Here is a 10,398-nt window from a genome sequence, read left to right on the forward strand (position 1 = left end):
CATTGCCCCATCCCTGGCTCCATCCCTCCCTTTGCCTGGGGTCCCCAAAGCACATCAGGTGTGGGGAGCACTAAAACCCCAGCACTACCACTAGGGCTCTGTGACCTTGCACCAGACACACAGGACAACTTACCTTTCAGGCATAGGAGGCACCATGCCTAGGGCCCACCATACTCTTAGGAGACCATAAAAATGTTATTTTTTAAATTACTATATATATATAAAACTTTAGGCTGAAGAAAATGTTTTAATACGTATCAATGTATTTGTCTTTATACCAATGCAGTCATAAAATAGCACTGTTAATATTTTTGATGGAGGAAGGGGCCCTGGAAGATCAGAGTGCACGTAGACACACCTTCTTTCTGAGCCTGGTTCCTCAGGGGGATGGTGAGTGTGATTGTTTTTAGTCCCTGAGGCTGTTGTAAGGATCCAAGGAGCAAAAAATTGGATGCACGGTAAGTGCTCAATAAATGATGCTTCTCTCATATCCTCTATCCCTTTCTGAGCTCCAAAGAAACACTCCCAGGCCCCACCCTATGAGTTAGGCATTCTTTCCATTTAAGGGATGAAGAAGCTGAGGCTGTAAGAGAGAAAGGCCAGATTTATCCCTCTTTGCTCTACCCTGTCAGACATGGAGGCCCTTATATAAGAAATATTTTTGACCGGGCATGGTGGCTCATGCCTGTAATCCCAACACTTTGGGAGGCCGAGGTGAATGGATCACCTGAGGTCAGGAGTGTGAGACCAGCCTGGCCAACATGGGGAAACCCTGTTTCTACTAAAAATACAAAAATTAGCCAGGCGTGGTGGCGGGTGCTTGTAATCCCAGCTACTCAGAAGGCTGAGGCAGGAGAGTCGCTTGAACCCAAGAGATGTAGGTTGCAGTGAGCCCAGATCGCACCATTGCACTGCAGCCTGGGCAACAAGAGTGAAACTCTGTCCTCCACCAAAACAAAACAAAGCAAAACCAAACCAAACCAAACAAAACAACGAAAGAAAGAAAGAGAAATAATTTCAGGCTTGAGGATTGCCTGAGCCTGGAAGGTCAAGGTTGCAGTGAGTCGTGAACATGCCATTGTGCTCTAGCCTGGGTGAGAGAGTGAGACCCTGGAGGGAAGGAAGGAAGGAAGGAAGGAAGGAAGGAAGGAAGGAAGGAAGGAAGGAAGGGGAGGGAAAGAAAAAGAAAGAAAGGAAGAAAAGGAAGAAAGAGAAAGAGAGAGAGAAAGAAAGAAAGGAAAAGAAAAGAACGAAGGAAGAAAGAAAGGAAGGAAGGAAGAAAGAGAAAGAAAGGAAGGAAGGAAGGAGAAAAGAAATATTTTGTACCACCTTCCTCCCCCATTTTACTAGGCTGAAATAAAATTAATAGATAATAACCTAATTATATGCCTAATTTCAAAAAATCAACACAATGGCCTGGAGAAGAAATAAAAAGATAGTAACTTATAGTAAAATAATATGTATTTCAGTAGACAGAGGTGGAGGCTCGATTTTGCTAGAAGCCAACAGGAAGTAGACAAACACTTGGCCCCCTACATGGAACCCCACAAATGGAGCTGCTGCACATGTTAACCTCAAGTTTCTCTGGCATAGTGAACAACTCTCAACAAAGCTCTGAATAAAACTAAGCCTAGTCTTTTCCCCAGTCTGCATAGTACTTGCATTGCTGAAAAAGTCAGTGTGAATTAAACTGAATACTTTGTTTACATACCAAATTGAATTAGCTTTTATGCTGAGAAGTTTATCAGCAGGTTGTTCATGTACATAAAATTTCAGTGGGACATTCCAAAGTCATGCAGGAGAAGAGAGAGTTTCACCTGGCAGGACTGTCCTGCACATTGCAGGGTGTCCAGCAGCCCTGACCCTGTGAAAAGCCAGTAGTGCTCAACATCATTAGGCCAGCCACGAGCAGCCCTGAAGAGCACTGTGGACAGAGCCCACAGGGAAGTAGGCCCTGGAAACACCCCTTCCTGTACAGAGGATAGAGTGAGAAACCGTAGAGCTGCCAAAGGGGGCAGCTCTGAGGCTGCTATAAATGTCTCTAAATTTTTTTCTAAGCTCCATTTCTAAGACTATTTCTTACCATTAAACCAACTACAGATCTTGATCCTCTGATGCAAATCTTGATGCCTATTAGCTGGTTGCACTGGTGAATGCTAAATGAGTTTTAGATTTTAATCCTGTAACATTCAGTCCTCTGAAGACCTGCTTGATACTGAGACCTTATATATGCAGAAATTTACCTACACGCAAATGGACACATCTGCTGAGGCCGCATGCAAAGCAACCCTTCAGGCACTCAGAATCAGCAGGTCCTTGCCCTGGGGAAATGATGTCCCAGGCTCTCTATGCCAAGGCGTCTTCTGGTAGTTTCTTGGGAGATCCCTGGTTTGTTTATTGTGCTTTCCTATGTGCGACTAACCTCACATTTGCATAGCTGATTACCTACATTTCCAGTGGGCTTGTATTCCTCTGTGGTTTTGAAGAGCCCTTAGAATTTGTCCTCTTTGGAGTAAGATTTTCAGGCCACAAGCAACCGGGAGTTCCCAAACTTGACACTAGGGGACTGCTTTTCACTGGCCCTGCTCAGCGGCAGATGCCGGAAGTTGTGTCTGGGGAGGCGCTGGCTCCTTCCTGCTGGGATTTGTATCAGGGCAATCAAGGTCTTTCCTGACCTGGCCCTGCCACGCTCTGGACTCCCACTCCCTTCTGTACACTCCTTCCCAGCATCCTATCTACACAGACCTGAAAAATAAAAGGCAGTAAAAAACTCTTTCTTTTTGTTCACTCTCATCTTTCTGCTGCTTTTCTGTTTGACGGAAGCTTTCTCCTGCTTCCAGGCCTCAGAGAAGCCGTGCTGGCCCCAACCAGGTAATACTCTCCTATAGAGCAGCATTTAATACACAGTCGTAAGTGGAATCGGGTCTCCGCTTCTGGCTGCCTTCCTTCGGGATCAGGATTAGCAGCTGCTCACAAGTGGTCCCTTAGCATCCTGGGCATGAGGTCCACCCATGCACTTTGCTCCACCATAGTGGTCCCTTTGTTACTGGCAAGGCTAGGAGCTTCTGGAGAGTGAGACCATGCATTTGTTTGTTTTTATAGTTGTGTGGCTCCTAGCTTTAGCAAATCACTGCACAGGTAATATGCACTCAACTACAGTTGATTGAATTAATAAATTACCACTTTCGGAGCTAAAAGAAAGATCACTTACTCTACGGATCATCACGGGCCCAGAGAAGCACAATAGCTTGGCTAAACTAAACCAGCAAGTTGTGGTTAGGACTAAATCAAGTTCAGTGAGTAAATACATTGTTTCAAATCCTTCGTTTTTAAAAATCTAGCCCTGTGCACAAGAACATTTTTTTCCCCATGAGAAACACTGCAATCCAGTAAGAATTGGTGCTACAATGATGTTGCAGCCAAGCGATACAGTTTCGATATGTGTCCCCACTCCTCATCTCATACTGAAATGTAATCTCCAGTGTTGGAGGTGGGGTTTGGTGCGAGGTGATTGGATCACGCGGGCAGATCTCTCATGAAAGGTTTAGCACCATCCCCCTTGGTGCTGTCCTCTCAAAAGTGAGAGAGTTCTCTTGAGATCTGGTCTTTTAAAAGTGTGTAGCGCCTCTGGCCTTGCTTTCCTGCTCCCGCTTTGGCCATGTGAAGTGCCTGCTTCCTCTTTTGTCTTCTGCCATGAAAAAGCTCCATGAGGCCTCCCAAGAAGCAGATGCCACCATGCTTCCTGTACAGGCTGCAGAACCATGAGCCAACTAAACCTCTTTACTTATAAATTAACCAGTCTCAGGTATTTCTTTATAGCAATTCAAGAACAGACTAATACACCAACCCTCAGCAAAGGTTTACTGAATGAATCAATGAATTGACAGAACGATGAATGAATGAATGATCTCTTTGTATTAAACTCTTTAATATGAAGTAGACACACAGAAAAGCAAACAAGTTATAAGTAAATAGCACAAAATTCCCACAAAATGAGCACACTTAAGTACGACAAAAAACAAACTACCAACCATGTCAATAAATGAAACAATACTAGCACCCCAAAGCCCACTTCACACCCTTGCCCAATTGCTGCCTATTCCATCCTCTCCACAAGCAACCACTTTCCCAACTTTCATCACCATAGATTTGTTTTGCCTGTTTTTGATCTTTATGTAAATGGCATACTACAGTATGATTTCTTTATGTTTGCCTTTTTTTTTTTTGGCTTAACATCGTGTTTAGGAGATTCATGTATATTATAGTATATTAGCTGTGATTTGTTCATTTTCATTGCTAAGTAGAATTCTATTGTATGATTACACCATGGTTTATCCATTCTTCTACTGATAGATATCTGGGTTCTTTCTGGTTTGGGGTTATTATAAATAATACTGCCTATGAACATTCTTGTCCAAAGATTTGGACATGAACATATAATTTGCACATGAACATCTATTTCCCCCAAGAGTATTCACGGAAATAGATTTGCTGTCATAAGGTATGTATATGTCTAACTGTAGTAGATAATGCCAATCTATTTTCCAAAGTTGCTGTATCAGTTTGCATGCTCACCAGAAGTGTGTGAGCATTCCCATTGGGTCACATCTTCACCAGCATTTGGTATTGCCAGTCATTTTAACTTCAATGATTTGAAGGGGTGTATAGTCATAACCGTTGTGGTTTAACTGTTTTTCCTTGATTACTAATCAACCTGTTTACTGACCATTTGAATATCCTTATTTTTGGAAGTTCCTGTCCAAATCTCTTGCCTATTTTTCTATTGGGTTGTCTGTTTCTTGTTTTAATTGATTTACAGGAACTCTTTATATAATTTAGGCACTGTCTCTTTGTTGCTTACATATGTTGTATCTTTTGTTACTTAGTCATTTGCCATTTTCACTCTTTTATGTTGTCTTTATGAAAAAAAATTCATGTACAAAAATAGAGGAAAGTAGCATAATAAACCCACATGTTCCTATCACCGAGTTTCAACTCAGGCCAATCTTATTATTAACCCATTTCCTACCCTCTTTCCCATCCCCACTCCCACAAATGCAAAATATTTTGTAGCAAATCCTAGATACCATATTCTTTCATGTGTAAATATTTTAGTATACATCACAAGGGTGTAAGGACTCTTAAAATATAGCAACAATACCATTATCAAACCTAAAAGTATTAACAAGAATTCTGGCTCGGTGCGGTGGCCCACACCTATAATCCCAGCACTTTGGGAGGCTGAGGCGGGTGGATCATCTGAGGTCAGGAGTTTGAGACCAGCCTGGCCAACATGGTGAAACCCTGTCTCTACTAAAAATACAAAAATTAGCTGGGTAGTGGTGGCGGCGCACACCTGTAATTCCAGCTTCTTGGGAGGCTGAGGCATAAGAATCTCTTGAGCTCAGGAGGTGGAGATGCAGTCAGCTGAGATCATGTCACTGCAGCCTGGGCGACAGAGTGAGACTCTGTCTCAAAAAAAAAAAAAGCATAGTATCTATCAATGAATGCTAGTTCATTTTCATATTTACTTGATCACAGTTTTTGTTTCTCTGTACATGATTATTTTGCTTCAGAATAAAGAATTTTCTTTCCTTTTTTTATTGCACTGAATAGCTCTTCCAGTACAATGTTGAATAGAAGTGGTGAATGTGAGTAGCCTTTAGTATTCAGTTTTTATCTCCACTATTGGCTTTTTGAAAAGTGATTGCTTTAGGACTTACAACATGTGTCTTGAACTTTGTTCTCTGTGCTTTAGTTTGGATAAGTTTACATTTTTATGTCTTCAAGTTCGGGATATTTTCTTCTACAATTTCTAATATGTTATTAATCCCATCCAATAAAAATTTCATTTTAGACACTGTACTTTTATTTCTAGAGTTTCCATTTATTTTATAAATACCTTCTGTTTTTCTGCTTATTATGTTATCTTTATATCTTCAAGTATATAAAGCATATTTAAATAGCTATTTTAATATTCTTGTCTGCTAAATGTATCCTCTCTCTCATTTCTGGGTCTGTTTCTATTCACTAGTTTACTCTTGATTGTGGGTCCCATTTTTTGGCTTCTTTATAGGTCTACTAATTTATTATTGGATGACGGATACTGTGAATCATGTTGTGGATAGATAGATATTGTTATTTTAAGAGTGTTGAGCTTTGCTAGGGCAGGCAGTTACATTCATTGGGGATCTATTTGATATTTTAGTACATTATGTTGAGCTCTGTTCTCAGGGATCAATATCTAGAACAGTCTTCATAACTATTTTAGCCCCACTTCTAAAGTATGAACCTTCTGCAGTCTCTACAGAATGGTGCATATATTCAAGAAGGCTTCTCCACTCTGGTTGGCAGGAGCTTGAACATTCCCTGGCCCAATGTGAGCTCTGGGAATTAGGCAAGTTATTGCAAATATTTTCACTTAGTATTTCTAATTTCCTGAGATAAGAGAATTCAAGGAAAAGTAGAGTAAGTTTGCCAAAAACCAGAATTTCTTGTTAATGAGATTTAACAAAAAAATCTGAAAATTATCCCTCCTCCTTTCCTCTTATTTATCCTTCACATTTAGGCCTGTAGATTCTGTACCCTAATATTTTTCAGATGTATTTCCTCATCTCCATTCCCACCACCACTAACTTAGTTTGAACCCAGAACTGCTGGTTTTAAACACTAGCTTCACCACATAATATGTTTGCGATCTTGGGCAAATTGATATATTTCCTGTGCCTCAGTTTCTTCATCTGTAAAATGGGGATCATACTAGTATTTAAATAAAAAGGATTGCCGGGAAGGGTGGCTCATGCGTGTAATCCCAGCACTTTGGGAGGCCAAGGCGGGCGGATCACGAGATCAGGAGATCAAGACCATCCTGGATAACACGGTGAAACCCTGCCTCTACTAAAAATACAAAAAATTAGCCTGGCGTGATGGCGGGCGCCTGTAGTCCCAGCTACTCGGGAGGCTTAGGCAGGAGAATGGCGTGAACCCGGGAGGTGGAGCTTGCAGTGAGCCGAGATCGCATCATGGCACTCCAGCCTGGGTGACAGCCAGACTCCGTCTCAAAATAAATAAATAAATAAATAAATAAATAAATAAATAAATTAATAAATAAATAAATTAAAAGGATTATATTAGGCTCAAAGGTCTACACCTTGCTTTTTTTCCCCCAAATACGCCAACTTCAAGGAGATGCATCTTGCTTTTTAAACTTAAAAAACTCGTTTTTGCTATTTTTACTACATTTGTACAGATGTTGCACAGATCCACATTATTTAAGAAATGGGCTCTCTCTTCCTTTTTCCACCATCATGGTGTGTGCTTGACTCCACTTCTTGTCATGTCTTCTCACAAGACTTTCAGGATTAAGCATTTCCTGGCCAAGTAACAATAGCAAAATCATCTCATTCCCCAGTGGATTTGGATGAAAACTGGTAATAAAATCAGGTACAACTCCAAAAGGAGACATTGGAGAAGAAGCAAGCTGGGTCTATAAGGAATTGCACATGAGGTGGCACACATTTATGCAGTGTCAAGGTCATGACAATCTTCCCATAGCAAGCTGAAAATGTCACCACTATCTGGACAGTCGGACATGTTTTATTGAGAATATATTTTTTCTGTTTTTTCTTTGTGTATGTGTTGTGTGTGTGCTGGTAGGCTTGGTTTAGTAATAAATATGTGAGACCTTTAGTTTCAAAAAAAAGAAAAGAAAAAGAAAGAAATGGCTACACAGTATTCCATTGCATATATCAATCGTAATTTATTTAACAGTCTCTTATTGAGAAGCATTTTAGGTTGTTGACAAACTTTGGTATTATAAATAATGCAAGAAGTATTACAAATAAGACTTTACTGTCCTTTTGCAAATAAATTTTGTGTTAAATTTATAGCAATATATTACCAAATTAAAAGCCATGTGCATTTTAAATTTTGATCAAATTTTTCTCCATAGAAGGGTACCAACTTACAATTTCAGCAACCACATGTGAGATAATCTGCATCTGATCAACAATGCACACTATCAAACTTGATTTTTGCAAATTAGATTGGTGTAACATTTTGGTCTTAACGTTTACTTTTACATTTTTAAAATTAGAAGTTGAGTGTTTTTATGTGCTTATGAGCCATTTGTATCTCCTTGCTCTTATTTTTAGTTTGTTTTTCTACTGGACTGTTTTTCAGTTTTATAGGAAACTTTTAACTCTTTGTAAATTACAAAAGCTTATAAATTAAGGAAATATATGTGTTGCATAAAGTTTCCTCCCAGCTTGTCATTTTATTATTTTAGACATACATAGTTTAACTTTTTTTTTTTTTTTAATTGAGACAGAGTCTCACTCTGTTGCTAGGCTGGAGTGCAGTGGCTCTATCTTGGCTCACTGCAACCTCCGCCTCCTGGGTTCAAGCGATTCTTGTGCCTCAGCCTCCTGAGCAGATGGGACGATAGGCATGCACCACCACGCCCAGCTAATTTTTGTATTTTTAGTAGAGACAAGGTTTCACCATATTGGCCAGGATGGTCTCAATCTCTTGACCTTGTGATCTGCCTGCCTCAGCCTCCCAAAGTGCTGGGATTACAGGCCTGAGCCATGCATCTGGCATATAGTTTAACTATTTTTTAAGACTATTTTTGTAGAGCAGGTTAAGGTTCACATCAAAATTGAGAGGAAAGTATAGAGATTTCTCATAAGCCCCCTACCCCTACACATGCACAGCCTCCACCATTATCAACATCCCACACCAGAGTGGTACTTTTTTTTTTTTTGAGACAGGGTCTCACTGTGTTGCCCAGAGTGGAGCTCAGTGGCGTGAACGATCTCAGCTCACTGCAACCTCTGCCTCCTGGGTTCAAGTGATTCTTGTGCCTCAGCCTCCTGAGCAGAAGGGACTACAGGCGTGCACCACCATGTCTGCAATTTTTTGTATTTTTAGTAGAGACGGGGTTTCACCATGTTGGTCAGGCTGGTCTTGAACTCCTAGCCTCAAGTGATCCACCCTCCTTGGCCTCCCAAAGTGTTGGGATTACAGGCATGAGACACCATGCCTGGCCCAGAGTGGCACATTTTTCTTACAACTGGTGAACCTATATTGACATACTTATCACCCAAAGTCCATAGTTTATCTTAAAGCTCACTCTAGGTGTTGTACATTCTACGGGTTTGGACAAATGTTCAATGGCAGGTATCCACCATTACGGTGTCATAGAGTGTTGTTTCACTGCCCTATAGATCCTCTGTGCTCTGCCTCTTCCCCCTTCTCCCCACAACCTCCCAACCCCTGGTAATCACTGATCTTTTTACTGTCTCCATAGTTTGGCCTTTTCCAGAATGTCATATCATTGGAATAACGGAAGCTTTTTCAGATTGGCTTCTTTCACTTAGTAATATGCATTTAAGTTTCCTCCATATCTTTTCATGGCTTGATGGCTTATTTCTTTAATTTTTTTTTATTTTTCTTTTCTTTTTTTTTTTTTTTTGAAACGGAGTCTCACTCTGTCACCCAGGCTGGAGTGCAGTGGCACGATGTCGGCTCACTGCAAGCTCCACCTCCCGGGTTCACACCATTCTCCTGCCTCAGCCTCCCGGGTAGCTGGGATGACAGGCGCCTGCCAAAACTCCAGGCTAAGGCTTATTTCTTTTTAGTGGTAAATAATAGTCCATTGTCTGGATGTATTACAGTTTATCCATTTACCTATTAACATCTTGTTTGGGCAATTACAATTAAAGCTCCTATAAACACCCATGTGCAGGTGTTGTTTTGTTTTTTTATTTTTATTTTTAGAGACAAGATCTCACTTTGTTGACCAGGCTGGTGTGCAGCGGCTCTTCACAGGTGTGATCAGAGCTACAGCCTCAAACTCCTGGGCTCAAGTGATCCTCCTGCCTCAGCCTCTGAGTAGCTGGGTTTATGGCACATGTCACCGTGACTGGCTCATGTGCTACATTTTATGTGGATGCAAGGTTTCAGCTCCTCTGGGTAAATACCAAGGAATGCAATGGCTGGATTATATGGTAAGAGTATGTTTAGTTTTGTAAGAAACCGCCAAACTGTCTTCCAAGTTGGTTGTATCATTTTGCATAATCAGTAGCAATGAATAAGAGTTCCTGTTGCTGTACACCCTCATCAGCATTTGGCGTTGTCAGTGTTCTGGATTTGGGGCATTTTGTTGTACAAGTTATCAATACTTGACTTATGGTTCCAGGTCTTGTCCTATGCCACTCAGATTGTATTTTATTTTTCATTTCTATAGTTTTTTTAATGTTGAAGTCTCTGTCTGTCCTATTTGGGATTTATTTTTATATGAGGAATAGGACAGGAATCGAGCTTTATGTTTTTTCCAAGGAGCTGGTCAGTTTTCCCACAATTTCTTGAATAATCTAACCTGTCCAACTAGTTTGG

This window comes from Nomascus leucogenys, chromosome 16, assembly GCF_006542625.1.
Source record: "Nomascus leucogenys isolate Asia chromosome 16, Asia_NLE_v1, whole genome shotgun sequence".
NCBI classification, from domain to species: Eukaryota; Metazoa; Chordata; class Mammalia; order Primates; family Hylobatidae; genus Nomascus; species Nomascus leucogenys.